We start from the raw sequence: 16,226 nt of genomic DNA on the forward strand, positions 1-16,226 counted from the left end.
TCCTACCAAGGGACTCTGGATGTATTTCATGTTCATTAAAATTTTGTTTATTGACCTTAAATAAAGAGGTAGAGGCATATTAATTAAATTTGCAGGTGATAAAATGTTAGAATACCTAACATGATGCATGACTGATCCCAAGGTTCAGAATGACCTCAACAGACTTGCAAGGTGGGCTGAAACCACAATGGCATTTAAAAGGAATAAATGTCAAATCTTGCATTAGATGAAAAAAAAATCAGTTGCATAAGCACAAGTTGTAGGAAAACTAGCTCAACAGAATTCAGTGGAAGTAGGGGGACTTTTATTGATACCAAAATCAGAAAGTAGAAACAGTAGTCTCGGCACCGTACGTGACATTGGTTACTCTCTACCTGCAAGAGTGTTCTGGGTGTAATGTTTAAGATCTTTATAATGTTGGTATGTTCTAAATAGAGTGACCAGAAAGTTGTTGTCAGGAAACCTTGTCAAGCAAAGAAGTCTTGAAGCAGATAAGAATTTTTAGGTTGGAGAAGAGATAATTTTTAGGAGATCACATCTGTCTTCTAACATAATATAGCTGCTGAATGGCTATAGAATTAGATTTACTTTTGTGAAGTCCCAGTGACCAGAATGGAGACCAATGGGGAGAAGTTATTGGGAGGGTAGTTTTGGTTTGACATAAATAATAAAGAACTCTCTATCAATAATCATTATGATGGTAATATTTATTAAGCAATTACAATACATTAGGCAATGAGCAAAGCACTTTTCATGCAGCATCTCGTATTTAATTCTAACAGCAGACTTGTCATATGGGTCCTTTTTGGTCCCTAGCCAAACAGCTTTCTTTTTTTTTTCTTTTTTAATGTTTATTTTTGAGAGAGAGAGAGAGAGAGAGAGAGAGAGAGCGAGCGAGCAAGGGAGGGGCAGAGAGAGAGAGGGAGACACAGAATCCGAAGCAGGCTTCAGGCTGTGAGCTGTCAGCACAGAGCCCAATGTGGGGCTCGAACTCTCGAACCGTGAGATCATGACCTGAGCTAAATTCCGATGCTTAACCAACTGAGCCACCCAGGTGCCCCGCCAAACAGCTATTCTTAACCTAGATCTCACTGGTCTCAAAAGTCTGTGCTTGGGGTACCTGGGTGGCTCAGTCGGTTGAGACTTTTGATTTTGGCTCAGGTCATGATCCCAGGGCCTTGGGTTCAAGCCCTGCATCAGGCTCTGTACTGAGTATGGAGCTTAAGAATCTCTCCCCCCCCCCCCGCCCTGTCCCCCTCTTCCTCTCTCTCTCTCCTCCCACCCTGCTCCTCTCCCCCCGCTTGTGCACTCTTTCTCTAAAATAAAGAAAATTTAAAAATCTGTGCTCATAACCCCTGTGCTATCTGGCAGAGTAATGAACTCTCCATTACTATGTATGTTTAAGCATAAGGATCCCTTTTATAACTTAGAATCAATTCTTGCAATTCATAAGAGTATGGAGGAGCAGTGTGGCATTATGGGAAAAGAGCACAGACTTGGAGTTAGTTCAGGGATGGAAAATGTCACACATTGGCCCTGTGATCTTGGGCGAGTCGCTTCACCCCTCTGAGCCCTGATTTCTTAATCTGTAAAATAAGGATACTAATACCTACCTCAGGGAGTTAATGGGGGGGGATTAGTTTATGTGGGCAGCATGGCTTACGTGTAGCATATGTTTTGTACGTATTGAGGCTCAACAGATAATTGCGGTAATTGTGCAAAGATTCTTTCTAATTTTAACAATTATGGTCAGTGGACTTTGACCACCATCATTTTAACTTTGTACGTTTCTCTCTGTATTTTTTAACATTGTCTCTAACTCAGTACTTGCTAATATCTCAATTAGAACAGAGGCTTTGGTTGCTAGACTTTATTTTGTTTACTATTTCGTATAGATCATGTGCGTATGTTTACTTTCTATGATTTTTTTCCTGGTGTTTCCTTTTCTGATGGAAAGTAGCAGTCACCTCCTAATTTGCTCCTGTCACCTTGGAAACAAAAGTCAGTAAGCCTTTGGGGGTTTCTTGTTACTAAAATAGATAGGCATTAGCGCATGAAATTTATAATAACTATTTGGGGGACCGGTGGGCCAATTTGTGTGGTTTTCCCCATTTCTTGACTTTCCAGGGAGTTGAAATTATGAAAAAGTAAGATGCAGTTGGATGTGGCACTAGTTTTGCCCTTGAGGAGTTTTACAAGCTAGTAGAAAAAAAAAAAATCACGATGAACTCAAAGCCTAGAATTTTAGAAGCATAGTGCATAATACCTATCATTCGTTGAATGCCTGCTTTACCATGTGCCAAGTGCTACACTAGTTGCTGTCTGTGCAGTTTCTTTTTTAATCTTCAGAAGAATCCTATGAAGGAGGTATTCAATCATCCTTATTTTATAGGTAAGAATGCTTAGGTATGACAGTGTTGTGGTGTAGACAACCTGTTCAATTTCCGCAGAGATTTATACTCAGGTCTGTCATATTCCAAAGACCCGGTTCTTTGCATCACACTGGAAGAGGTGGGCCATAGTCCTAGAAAACAACCATGCAGAGGAATTATTAATTGAGCTGATCCTAAAGGAACAGGCGGGAGTTGGGCGGGATGTGCTGGCTTGCGTCAGGAGGGGTGGAGGAAGAGAGTCCCTAGGTGGGAGGAAAGGAGGAGCAGAGTGAGCCTGAGTATGCCACTGTTGGGGAGATGGGGTGGAGACTGTGAGATAGCTGCTGGACCAAAGAGAGGGATGCATCTTGAGGAGGAGGAAGAAGGAAGGTCAGAAAGCTAAACTGTGGCCAGTTCATAGATGCTTTTAAAAGCCAGGGAAAGGAATTTGGAGGTGATGTTCTAAGAAGCAATTATAGTTTTGTGTGTGTTGTAATAGAGCACAAGGTATTGGCAAGTTGAAAGCTGTGCTTTTTTTTTTAAGTTTATTTATTTTGAGAGAGAGCACGTACACATGTGTGCGCAAGCAGGGGAAGGGCAGAGAGGGAGAGAGAGAGAATCCTAAGCAGGCTCTGTACTGTCAGCATGGAACCCATTGGCGGCGTTTGATGCGGGCTCGACACTGGGCCTGAGCTCACAAGCTGTGAGATCATGACCCAAGCCACAATCAAGAGCCAGATGCTTAACCCAGCTGAACCACCCAGGTGCCCCCAAAGCTGTGCTTTTTTGATGATTGGTTATGACAGTAGCCAGAGATGGGCATACAGTTAGGAGACCATTGTAATTTCCTAGTGATGGGCTGATGAAAGTCTGGACTGGTGGGGGCACAGTCGAAGGAAGAGCAAATCTGACACATTTTCAAGGAAGAAATGACAGAACCTGACAGAGTGGATACAGGAAGTACAGGGAGTGGAAAGGAGCTATAGGGTTGCTTGCTGGGAGGAGCAGAATAATGGCAGAACTGAGAAGGGAGTGTTAACCTTAAAAATAAAATTGGCAGTTATTTTACCAGCAAAAATGGTTTTGTTCAAGAATATTAAAGAATTGCAATTTGGGACCAGCAAGCTATGGCAAAACCATAGGCACCCTGAAAAACGAAGGAGAGGAACGCTCTTTTATAATGGAAAGGGGGGAGTGGGGAGGGCTGCCATAAACAAAAATGTTCATCGGACTAAACTGGGAGTTTGAAGTATAGTAGTTTTTCATAGGCTGTGTTATGACAGTGTTTCACTGCGTGGGCTGTTGCAGGCAAGGAGAAAATCTTTCTCCCTCCTGCTAGGGTAGTGAAGTATAGTTTTCTTCCTGTTGGGGTTGCAAGTTATGTTTCTTTGTGTTGGGGTCTGCACTTAACAATGGTAGGATGTGATAGATTCCCCTAATGACCTTTGATTCCATTGTATTTTATTATTTTCTTAGCATTTATTTTTTTAATGTTTATTTTTGAGAGAGAGAGAGAGAGAAAGAGAGAGAGAGAGAGGAGGGCACAGAGAGAGGGAGACAGAATCCCAGGCAGGCTCTCCACTGTCAGCACAGAGCCTGATGTGGGGTTCAAACTCACACACCATGAGACCATGACCTGAGCTGACATCAAGAGTCGGACACTTAACCGACTGGGCCACGCAGGTACCCTATTTTAAATTAGGTTTTCCTTTTATTTTCCTTTTATTTTTTACGGGAAATTAATTTTTTAAATTGACCCTGCAAAACCACAGTCAGTAGTAGGAGCCATTCTGGTGCTGCACACTGAACCTTTCCTGGCCTAGCACCATTATAGTGCCCCTCTTGTCACGGAGAACAGTTAAGGTGGTACTGGGGAAGGAGTGGGGTCGGGAGTGTGGCAGGAAGTAGAAGGGGCAGGTGGTTTTCAAAGTTTGCTCTGATTTTCTGACTTGATTTGCTGTGGGTCCATTGAATGCAGTGTTATAGTCATGGCAAAAGCCTCTATGCTCATGTGCTCAAACACAGATGTAATGTTTTATAAAGGGCAAGCTAAATATCTTGGGTGGGAGTTGAGGGGTTTATGAATCTCCGTATTATTATTTTACTGAACATGCCAAGGACCAGCTCATCTTTCTGGGTCTGTATCTTTAAACAGAGTCACTGCTAATATGAATGTACGGTACTCATGTTGGAAATTGCTACCCTCATTTAGAAGTCATTAACCTTCATGTTGATAAAATAATGTTCTTAACTGAGCATGTGAAATCTGTGCTGAACAGCTGCAGCCTTTCCGGAACACTAACTTAAAAAGTGCTCGTCATACTTTTTGAAAATCAAAAGCATGTGGGTGGGATGAAGTCACCTGAGCAATTTTCTATAATTACAACTTTCAAGGCCTTTTCCTTTGTCTTTTTCAGGCTGACTTAATACACGCTCACACATGCATGCACACATACCCCAGACGTGCAACTTAACGATTTTCTTATTTTTCTCTATAGATTTTTTGCACTTGTTTTTTGTTAAATAGTTGCAGTTCCCTAGGAAGGTATATGCTTTCTTGTTCCTTTCCTGGTTTGTTTGAAACTTTGTATTTCTGGAGACTTTGAAACCCCCCCTTATAGAGCTACCTAAAGCCTTCTGAGCCATATGAGTGACCCCTTTGAAAGTATGCCTGATTGCTTTGGATCTAAACCGACCTCTCTAGGGTAACACTGGGAACCCCCAAATGCCATGGCATCCCAGAAAATGAACCAGAAAGATGTTAGAATCATCACACAACTTTTTGTATGTGACTGGGTTCCTCAATGCCCTCGTGGTCAGCAAATACTGGAATTAGAATCGTTACTCACGCCTAGGACCAACCCACACTGGGAATTAATTTCTGCATTCTGATAATTAAGGCAGGTTTGCTGCTAATGTTCCCTGAAAGAAGGGAATAGAGAAGAATATCGTTTCTATTTGTGCCTTTTAATTAACAGAGAAATGGAAGGGACAGGGTTTTAAAGAAGATTTCATGAGAGAGGATTAGTACCTGACATAGTTCAGTAGTTCTGTCATAGTTGGACACATATTGAGAATCCCAGCACCAATTTTTCCAATAAGCTAACTGAAAATCTGAATTTTAGCTTCTTTTATGTGTGGAATAAAATTGTTGGCTTTCCAAAATTATTCATCAAGTGGTTCTTTACCAAAGTGATGTTAAACATGAAGTAGTGTAATATATCTGAAATACTATTTTAAGAGTCACTCATTTTTCTTTTCTTTCTTTCTTTTTTTTTTTTTTTTTCCTTCCTAAGTAACAAAAGTTCTTCACCTAGAATAGAATTTTGGGCTTGCATTGTCTATAACATTGGTAGTTCCTTCTTGCTACTGATTAGCAGGGGTATCTTTTTCAGGGAGGTTAAAATTATTAATTTCTCTGGTTATCTTTTTTCCTTTCTGTCAACAGAGGCAGTACGTAGTCTTCCTGAAGGTATTTGAAAAGACCTTTGTATACATGTATAGTGCCTTGGGCCAAAGAAATGAGGCGCTATGTTACTTGTTTCAGAAGATACACTAATGCATCAAAAACAAGTGACCGGAAAAACAAACTACAGTTAGTAACCTTGTTGCTTCAAAATGAGCAAACGTTTTGGGAGAGCAAGTTCTCGCTGGACATCACTAAATAAGAATGAGTTGATGTCACACTTGGCAAGAAGCAACTCTTAAATTTTTTTTTTCCATACAAATAGTACAACATGGCGGGGAGGGGGGACTGCGGGCAAAGGGTAAAGAATTATGGGGGAAAATAAGCTAGAGAAGGAATGTGAGAATGAGTTGCTTGCTACAAAAGAATTACTGTGATATAAAAGCCATGTTTGTTTTGTCAAGAGGAATCTGAGCTGGAACTTGAACTGATGAAGGGGAGAGATGTTTACCGGTCTCCTCCTGCACTCCCTCCAAGGCCGTTGTGCGCTGATCCCTGTGGAGGGTTGTGTAACTGCCTTGACTCATTTTCAGGGAAAAATGGCCCCTGTAGCTGTTTTGGCTCAGCAGAGTGCTGCATCAAGTATAAGTGAAGAAGTCCCCAAACATAGCGATACCGAACTCAAAACATAGTTATTTTAATTAGGATTTCCAAACACTAGGAGGCAACACGGCCCACTGGAGCATGTGCCACCACCAACTTGTCCCTTCCCAGAATTCTGTGCAGCATTGGGAACTTGGACAACCTGATGCCTGATTTTACATGTTCCTAAAAGCCAGAAAATGTCAAAATTAGCCAAGTATTTATTGAAATTAGCTGGAGTTATCTGGCACAGTGAATGTCTGCGGTCCAGTGTTTCATAACAAGAGTGGGAGAGTGTGGGCTGGGGGCACTACTGGCATTTTGGGTGGACCAGCCTTCATTGTGTGGGACTGCCCTGTGTATGGGAGGATGATTAACATCCCTTTCCACTAAATACCAGTAGCGCCCCCAGTCTCTGTGACGGCCAGAGAGGCCCTCTTCTTCCCAAACCCCTCCTCACCCCAGGGCAGAACTAAATCAGTATGTGCTTTGCAGTTTTATTAAGCGGCATGGTTTTCTTTGTAATTATTTGCTTCCCAGAAAGTTCTTAGAAAGTCTTAAGAAGTTGTGCGTTTATAATATAGTACAAGCTTCATTCAGATTAGATTTCATAAAAAATCTGTTGGATTTTTTTTCTGTTGGAAAGATGGATGGCAGGGAAGGACATCACCAGGAGAGAAGAGTGAGATGGAAGTGTCTTCTTTAGCCCATTATCGTTCCTCCAGGTCTCCAGTTCTGTGCCTGGTTCCTCTTTTTTTCTGGGAGGCAGCAAATGTGTAGTCCAGGAGTAGAGACAAGGGCATGAGATAAAGTAGAGGAAGATAACAGGACAGCTGGAGGTCGGGGGGGGGGGGGGCAAGTATGTGTAAGGAAAAGATTTCGATTGGGATAGAAAGGTGGAAGACATGGAGATGATGAAAGGTGATAATGAAATTGGAGCGTTCACACAGCATTGTTAAGCTTACAACGTTGGTATTTCTGGGACAGTTTTGTGTACCACAGATCTAGAACTTGCAGAGGGAAAACCCACCTGGGATCATTAAATCAGTTGAAGACTTTCACATGCATGTTGAGTTATGGTAGTTACTGTTTTGTTTTTTTTTTTCATAGGTTTGAGTTTTTAAGCCTCACCTTGGAGAGACTGTGTGCTTCTAGGGACTTAGCCATCGATTTAGATCCACTGTCAGCTGTTGCTTTCATTACAGGTTTCCTGAGCTTAGTTCATGGAGTCACTGACTGAAAGAGACATACTTTTCCATTCATCTGGACTTGCTGAAAATAATACAGTGCTTTACTGGAAAAGCTAAGCATAAACGTTGGCCAAATAGTAGCATACAAACTAACCAAATTAAATGGTATTAAATAAGAGGTGCAAACAGAGGGAAGTTTTGAGAAGTATGAACAAAAATCGCACTGATCTTCATTATCAGTCACTCCTTAACTTAAAACTTTGGATTTCTACCAGAGCTCAATTGAGTATAAGAACATTCCTTTTAACGCTTCCAAACCTTTTAAATGAGCTTTGAAGACACTGAGTTGCGTGCATATCGCTGAGTTTTTAGCCTTCTCACTAGTTGTCAAACACTCTGCTGCTCTTTCTTCTGTGGAGGTCTTCTCTTTGTCCCAGGCTATCTTTCTGAGCAGCCAGTGTGTCATTCGCTCTCTAATTGTCTAGAATTGTCTAGTTTTGCTAACTCTTAGCATGAGTAGAATTACCTTGGCACCACATGGCTGGAGAAGGGTATGTTTTCCTGAATGGCTCTCATGGTAACTGAGTATGGAACTGTGGTGGTGTCAGAAGCCCTTGTGGGAGGCGGAACCATAGCTTCCATCGGGTTTGCAAAGGGGTCTCAGACCTAAAAGATTTTAAGAATTACGGCTGTGGCTAGAGAACCTTGTCCCCAATAGAGATTGCCAACTGCTACCTAATTTTTTTTTCATTTGGAATATTTCAGCATATAGCAAAAATAACAAACACCTGAACCTTCATTTACCAACGTTGTCAGACTTTAGTATTTTACCATATTTGTTTGATTTTTTTTTTGCCTCCCCCCAAAGAAAAACATTTGAAATAACTTCAAGTGCCCTTCACTACTTTTTGTGACCCTCCCTAACATTTTTTTCTCCTTTCCTCTCTATAGGGAATCAGTGATCTGACTGGTGTTCATCATGCCCACACATTTTTTTCACGTCTTTACCTTGTACTCCATATTTATAGAACTCTAAACAGTATCTAATATTCTTTTATATGTTTTGACTTCATATAAATCGCATTCTGTTGTATGTATCCTATATATATACTTCTGTAACTTTTTTTTTTTTTGGCTTATACTTTTGAGATTTATCCATGTTGATACACACCTCATTTTGACTGCTGTATTGTGTTCCACTGAATGACTGTTTCACAGTTCACTTACCCATTGTCCTGTTAATGTTTGAGTTGTTTCAGATTTTTTTATTATTGAACAGTTTGTTAGTGGGCATGCTTGTACATGTCTCCTCATGCACATGTATGAAAGTTTTCCCTAGGGTATGTAACTAGGAATACATTACTGTTTAGTCTGGGACAAATCTTTTCAGCTTTACTAGATACTATGAAATTATTCTTTACGGTGCTTATGCTGATTTATATCCTTACTAGCTATGTTTGAGAGTTCTTGTTGTTCCACATCCTCAATAAAACTGATATTGTCCCAGCTGTTCTTTGTTTACTGATTAATTTAAAGACAGCACTGTGCATAGCAACCATCTCAAACACAGGGTCAGATGCAAACTTATTTTTTTTTTTATACCAGGCTTCCTCCTTTAAAGGAATTGTTACTTTCAGAGTTACGAATCCAAGATAACCAAACAGAGGGGTATTTTGCCTGTGTTTATTTTTTAAAATAGTATTTCTTTTTTTCCACCATCATAAAATGGAAATATGATTATTTTAGATAATTTGGAAAACAGATTTACAAAAAAAACCTAAAAATTCCACCACTTATATATAGCTTTGTTAACATTTTGCTATGTATTTCCTTCTGGTGTAAACATATATGTGATACACATTTACTCTGCATTGAGAATTGTGCTGAATTTGTCATTTTATATCACAGTTTCATTTAAAATTATATTGTAGGATTTCCCATGTCATGGAATATTATTTGAAAACACCATTTAATAGCTGCATAACATTTAATCTCCCCTTAGAGGAAATTTTTATATTAAAATATACTGTAGTAAACAGTCTTGGTATATAAATCTTCTTCTGAGTTTCAGTCTGTTTCAGGGGGTAGATTTCCTAGAAGTCAGTAAATATTTATGGAATTAGACTGAATAGATTATAAGCAAAGCATCCAGGGAAGAAAAAAAAAAAAAAGTAGCCAAAAGAGAGGAAAACAGGAGATGTTTCCAGGAGTGTTAGATGGGGGGTAGGGGGGAGTCATCAGATCTATTAATTTAACTTCTCTCATAGTTGAATTCAGTGGCAAATCTGTCTCTTTCCTGAATTTGGAGACCCTTCTCTTAATAGGGACCATGTTAGAGGTAAACTCTATCCTACCGTGGACATCAGAGAGTTGGTTGTGCATTATAGTGTTCAAAGATTATAGGATCTTAGAATTGGAAGGAAATTTTTAACGTTTTATCATTCTGGTTGCAGAGCCCCTGAGTTGAGTGTGTTTTATAGACTATTTCATCAAAGTAGACTTCTAGCCTTGACTTGCTTTACATCTAACCCCACACAGCTCATTGTCATACAGGGCAATTTGCTCCTTTATTGGACAGCTTTGATTTGTTCAGCATGGTTCTTTTACTTAAATCCGAAGATTTTCTGTAACTTTCATTTGCTGTCTATTTTGTTCTTTTAATGAACGGCTCTCTGAAAATAATTCTGGAAATATTTTACCTTTACATGTTTATCTCTTAGCTTCTACTATAATTAATATGAAAACAAACATATGTTTGACCTACTTTTAGCCTTTGTTTTTTTCCAAGGTACAATTTATTGTAAAAATGATATATGTGAACATAGGCAAGATAGAAAAACTTTACACATATTTTTATATGTGGTGGACCCTGAAGTTCTGGAGTGTTTGTAGAATATATTTCATCTTAATATGTGGTGGACAGAAAAGTTCTGGAGTGTTTATAGAATATACTTCTCATTTTATTACTGTTTATTAGAAGCTGCATATGAGCAGTGATTTTGGTGTATACACAATGCCACTTCTCTGCTAATAGTAACAACCTTTTTCTTCCCATCTGTCTGTCTCGCTTTTTTTTTTTTTTTTTTTTTTTTTTGGTGCCCAGAGGTGTTAAGATATATTATCTCCTTTAATCTCTGCCCAACCTCTTAGGGTAGGCATTTTCCTCTTAGCAGATAAGGCTCAGAGAGGTTTAAAGACCTCTCCTGTCACACAGCTGTTAAAGGTAGGGCCAGCATTTCAACTCAGGTTTAATTCCAAAACCTTTTTATTTAGCCAGTTTGCCTGTCTGCCTCTTGAACGTATGTTAATTTCATAATAAAATCAGGTGCGTTTCCGTTCAAAAGATGTTCGTGTCTTTGGGTCTCTCAGTTAGTGTATCACATCGGTAGTGTGTGATACCTCTACTTGCTTCCCTCTCATCATCCCCGTTGCTCTTGCCTTGGTTTGGACACACCAGAGATTTTCTTCCCCTGACTGCCCATCTCTCCCTAGTGCCCTACGGGGCTTCTTCCTGTTTCTGGGGAAACTGAAGCACGGAATGAGAAAAGAGTAACAAATGACCACATAATTTTTTTTTTTTCCTGAATATTATCAACTGATACGTTCTGTAAAGGAGGATGTTTTCACAGCTGTGTGCTTCAGGGATGGTGGGAAAAGTTTGCATTTTTATTGCTTGAATATCTTCTACAACAAAGGCACATGCTTGATGGACTTGGAATGTGAAAACCTGTTCTCTCAGTCAGCCCTGTGATAGTGATCTTTGTGTTTATGGTCACACTGGGATTCAGATATGTTATCTCCATGAACTTCAGACCAGAGGTCAGAAAACCAAGGAGTGAACTTGCTGAATATATGATTTAATTACCCTAGATCAATCAAGTTGTGACTTAGTGATGACGGGATATACTGTGTGTGTATTTTATGTAGTTGCTAGGGGAAAGGAACAAAGTTTAATACTGGTTTTGTTGACCTTTGGTATCACTTTTATCTTGTAGTTCCATATAAAACTGCCTTTGCCAAATATTCAAAAGGCTGCAGTCAAGTGATTTATAGATAAAACCTCATTCACTACTTGCATAAGAAGAGCCCATATCTTCAAATATGGGTGACGTAAGTTTACTTTAGAGACAGGAATGAGTTCATTTCTTTGGAGAGATATGAACAGAATGTCTCTTACTCCAGTGAGAAATAAATTTAAATCAGGACTTTGCTCAGAGGAAGTGGAATGGGGTAACCAGGCAGTTGAGCCTTCAGAAGTTAGGGATCTTTAAGCAAGGCCCAAGGGGTACACCAATTGTGTATTGTGGCACTCATCCAGATAGGAGCATTCCTCAGTACTCTGTAGGGAATGGCAAACATCTATGGAGAACTACTTTGTATATGGCTGTAAGGTGCTTATGTGCCTTGGGTCTTTCAGAGACCTGGGAAGAAAGCAGGAACATTGATAATAATACACAAAAAGGATTCTATGGTAAGTGCCAATAATGAGCCTTCAACCGAGTGTATTCCAGAGATACAGCCCATAAAAAGTATGATTTATTTATAAAAGGGCTATGTTGCTACTGAATACTTTTTGACATTTCGATTCCAAAGTATAGTCAAATCTCAAATAAGCAAAACTGCCTTAACCGTAAGTCAAGAAGAAAATGCTATTTTAAATTAATTCCTCAAGTAAGTTGCCAAATAATGGACACTAGAATTTCAGGAATTAGCAACTCTGGCTCTCATGGTTTGGCTACTGTATTATCTCCCTTAAATTATAGCAATATTTCTGTCACCCAAAATCATTCATGTACAATATTTTTTCTTTCTGTGAACTCCAGTACATATTTCCATCATGTGATTTGTTGCCATGATTATTATTACTATTAACTCTACTTGCTTTGTATAGGGGATGATAAAATCCGCCTTTTAAAATCGTGCTGACAGTTAAATAAGATAAAATACATTACATGGTCAGCACAATGCTTGGCTAAGGGGATGCCATCATTAACGTTAACTATTGTTTTTCTCACTTGTGAAATATAATGCTTTATCTGACACCTGACATAGAGTTACATTTTAGTAAATTGTCACAATATTGGCTTATTGTTTACAAAGAGACTTAACATGTGAAAATATGTCAAGGAAACCTAACTCAAAATTATAGTCAAGAAATCATGAAGGTTGCCCCCTGGTGCACATAAATACTCGTTAGGACTTGCATAGTCCAACAGGAAGAAGGAAGATTTCCTCTGGACCGAGTAAGCTGCCTTCGCCTACAGCCCATCAGACGCTACCACCTCCAGCCACCTGCAGCCAATGAGAAGGCACCACCACTTTGAATGCTTATTTTTTTCCCCAATGAGCTTTTCTTTAAAACAACCCTCCCAACTTCTTTTTCTCCATAGAAAGACGCTCTCCTCCTTTGTTGCCCAGACTTGCCTGTGGTTCGCCATAGTTTGCTTGTTCCAAATTGAAGTTCCTCTGCTATTTCCTAACAAACTCGATTTTGCTGGCTGAATCACTTACCTTTTTCTTCTGAGAGGTTGACAAACATACATTATCTCATTTAATTCTCTCTGCTACTTTCAAGGTACACAGTATTACCCTTAGTTCACTGATAGAGAAATTAAGGTTAAGTGTATCGGTCAAATTTGAAAGTGATAGTGAATAGCTTCCAGAATCTCTAGAAGAGCTCTAGAATCAGATTTTGGGTCACCTACCTAAGCATAATAGCCAAAATCGTGCCACAGAACTTAACCATTGAGGTCACTACTGCTGTTATGACCAAACACTTTGGCATGCCCTGTATCACAAACAGTGCTGGCTGGCAGTGTAGACTGAACTTTGCCACTGGTTCTGCTTCTGTTGTTACCTCAGAAACCCTGTTTTTCCAGAAACAGTTGTCACCAGGGAATGTACCTTGTAGAAGGTCCCTATTTTGCAACATTTGCTCCCCATTTAGAGTCAAGGGTGGATGCATCTATTGGTGGAACTTCTGTCATGTGTTTGTATTTGAGCTGCAGGGCAGATGGGGAAAAGGCCCTTGGTTCTTCAGCTTCTCTGTGTAATGGGCAAGTAGGCTCTCATATGTGACACTTTGCTTTATTGCAGTTCCTTGGGTCTTACCTCTGTATACAGAAGGAATATTCTATATTTCCTGTTAATTGTATATGAGCAGAATAGAAATTGAGATTCTTTTCCCTATTAGTAGGAAATCAGATTTTTTTCTAAAATCTATCTTGTTCCTAGTAATTATCTGTTATCAATCAGCCATATTGCCTCGACTTTTTAAACTGTTAACAAATGAGAACTTTCTACCTGATCAGGGTGTGTTCTTCAGTATAAACAGTCCCATATTTCCCATAATCCACTAGAGTGCAGGGTATGTAATCCTTCAGGGAAACCATGAGGTAATACCCACAAGCAGGGTGACTCCTTGAAGCAACACAGTCGTGGCCTTAGTATTTCAGACTTTTTTGGTTGCATCCTTTTCTTGGTACTTCATTTGTTTTAATTTAAAGTGAACCTGCGATTGATCTTTCTGAAAACCTAAAAAAAAAATTTGGGGTCCCCAGTGTGATTGCTCTTGACTCTAAAGGTAGCCTCCCTCAGTCTTGGTGTGCCTTGCAAAGTCTGTATTTTTAAGAAGTTGTGTATATTTCAAACTACTATAAGTAGCATTACGTGTTAAAATGCAGTTTTTAAGAGAACATGTTCGGTTCCTCAAAGCAAACTCTTTTTAGAAGGAAGGATCCTTTGGTGCTCCAACCAACCATCCTCACTTTGTCTGGAAAGCTGCCGTTTTGATATTTCAGCAAGTGGAGAACACCAGAGCGTGGTGAACACTAGCTGCCAAATTGTAGGGAGGACTCAGGTGCTCCATTTTTATAGGCTGGCATTCGTACCTCCAGACACGTGAGACAGAGTGGACTTCCTGTGTTCATTCACTGAGAGATGTTGAAGGTTGTGACTTCTGAACTATGAGTGTGTGTGATAGACTACATTTATTTTTATACTCAGAGGAAGGGTCTTCTGAATTTAAATATGTTCCTTTCTGCAAAGAATTCTAAATTAGTCTTGGTCCTATAATTAAAAAAAAAAAAAACCTGGTCTAGCAGTGTAGAATAATATTTTATCTTCCTTCTCATAGAAACATGAAGTTTTCCAAGTTTGGAAGAAACCATGGTTCAACTCATTCAGTTTTCAGAGAAAGAAATAAGATCTACTGTTCTCTCGATTTATCCTTTTATATTTTAGATTTTGTTCTCTACTGACCACCTTTTTCTTTTTTTTCTTGGCTGCTTTATTAGACGGGTAGTGTGGAATATTTTTGCTTAGCAAAAATTGAAATCTATCCACTTGACTCTTTTTATTGTGGTAAAATATACATAATGTAAAATTTATCACTTTCACCCTTTTTGAGAGTACGATTCAGTGGCATTAAGTATATTCATATTGTTGTACAACATCACTACCATCCTTTTCCATCATTCTTAACTGAAACTGTATACCAATTAAACAGTCACTTCCTATTCCTTCCTCCCCTCAGTGCCTGGCAACCATTAATCTACTTTTTTTTTCCTCCATCAATTTGACTATTCTGTGTACATCATGTTGGTGGAATCATACCGTATTTGCCCTTTTGTGTCTGCCTTATTTCACTTCGTATGATGTTCTCAAAGTTCATCCATTTTGTAGCATAGGTCAGAATTTCCTTCCTTTTTAAGGCTGAATAATATAAATAGTAAGTATTTGCCACATTTTGCTTATTTTTTCATCCATTGCTAGATGCTCGGATTGCTTCTATGTCTTAACTACTGTGAACGTGAATGTACAAATGTCTTTTCAAGACCCCGCTTTCAGTTCTTTAGGGCATGTACACACAAGTGGAACCACTGGTAATCATATGATAATTCTGTGTTTAATTTTTTGAGGACCTGCCATGCTATTTTCCATAGTGACTCTACCATTTTCATTCCCATCAACGGTGCCCAAGGGCTTCACTGTCTCTACATCCTCACCAACACTTGTTTTCTGGTTTTGTGTTAATTTGTTTTGTTTTTTGATAGCAGCCATCCTAATGAGTGTGAGGTTTTGATTTGTGTTTCCCTTATGACTAGTGATGCTAAGCATCATTTCATGTGCTTATTGGCCATTTGTATATCTTCTTTGGAGAAATGTCTACTCAGGTCTTTTGACTATTTTGAATTTTTTTTTTTATGTTGAGTTTTATGAGTTCTCTGTATATTCTGAGTATTAATCCTGTATCAGATATATGGCCTTTGCAGATATTTCCTCCCATTCTGTGGGTTTCTTTTGTTACTCTATTGATAGTGCCTTTTGGTGTACAAAGTTTTAAATTTTTCATAAAGTCCAGTTTGCCAATTTTTCTTTTGCTGCCTGTATCTTTGGTGTCATATCAAGGAAATCATTGCCAAACCCAATGTCATGAACCTTTTGCCCTGTGTTTTCTTCTATGAGTTTTATAGTTTTAGGTCTTTGATAAAATTTGGGCTAATTTTTGTATGTGGTGTTAGATAAGACTTCAACTTAATTCTTTTACTTGTGGAGATCTAGTTTTCTCAGCACCATTTGTTGAAAAGACTCTCCTTGGGGCGCCTGGGTGGCGCA

At 39.2% G+C, this 16,226-nt stretch overlaps 1 protein-coding gene and 1 long non-coding RNA gene across 4 annotated transcripts in view; one reads left to right on the forward strand and one right to left on the reverse strand.

Moving 5' to 3' along the window:
* BORCS5 (BLOC-1 related complex subunit 5) overlaps positions 1-16,226 on the forward strand; it is a 99,260-nt gene that overhangs the window by 32,729 nt on the left and 50,305 nt on the right. The gene's annotated exons all lie outside the window — the stretch shown is intronic.
* LOC123591422 lies at positions 1,271-15,662 on the reverse strand. Of its 2 annotated transcripts, none has more exons than XR_006709313.1 (3): positions 13,122-15,662; positions 8,137-8,276; positions 1,271-2,524 (listed from the first exon to the last, which is right to left on the reverse strand). It is a non-coding gene; the product is annotated as an uncharacterized LOC123591422 (long non-coding RNA). The 2 variants fall into 2 exon arrangements; XR_006709312.1 differs by having other exon boundaries at positions 7,552-8,276.

Source organism: Leopardus geoffroyi, chromosome B4 (genome assembly GCF_018350155.1).
Source record: "Leopardus geoffroyi isolate Oge1 chromosome B4, O.geoffroyi_Oge1_pat1.0, whole genome shotgun sequence".
NCBI lineage: Eukaryota > Metazoa > Chordata > Mammalia > Carnivora > Felidae > Leopardus > Leopardus geoffroyi.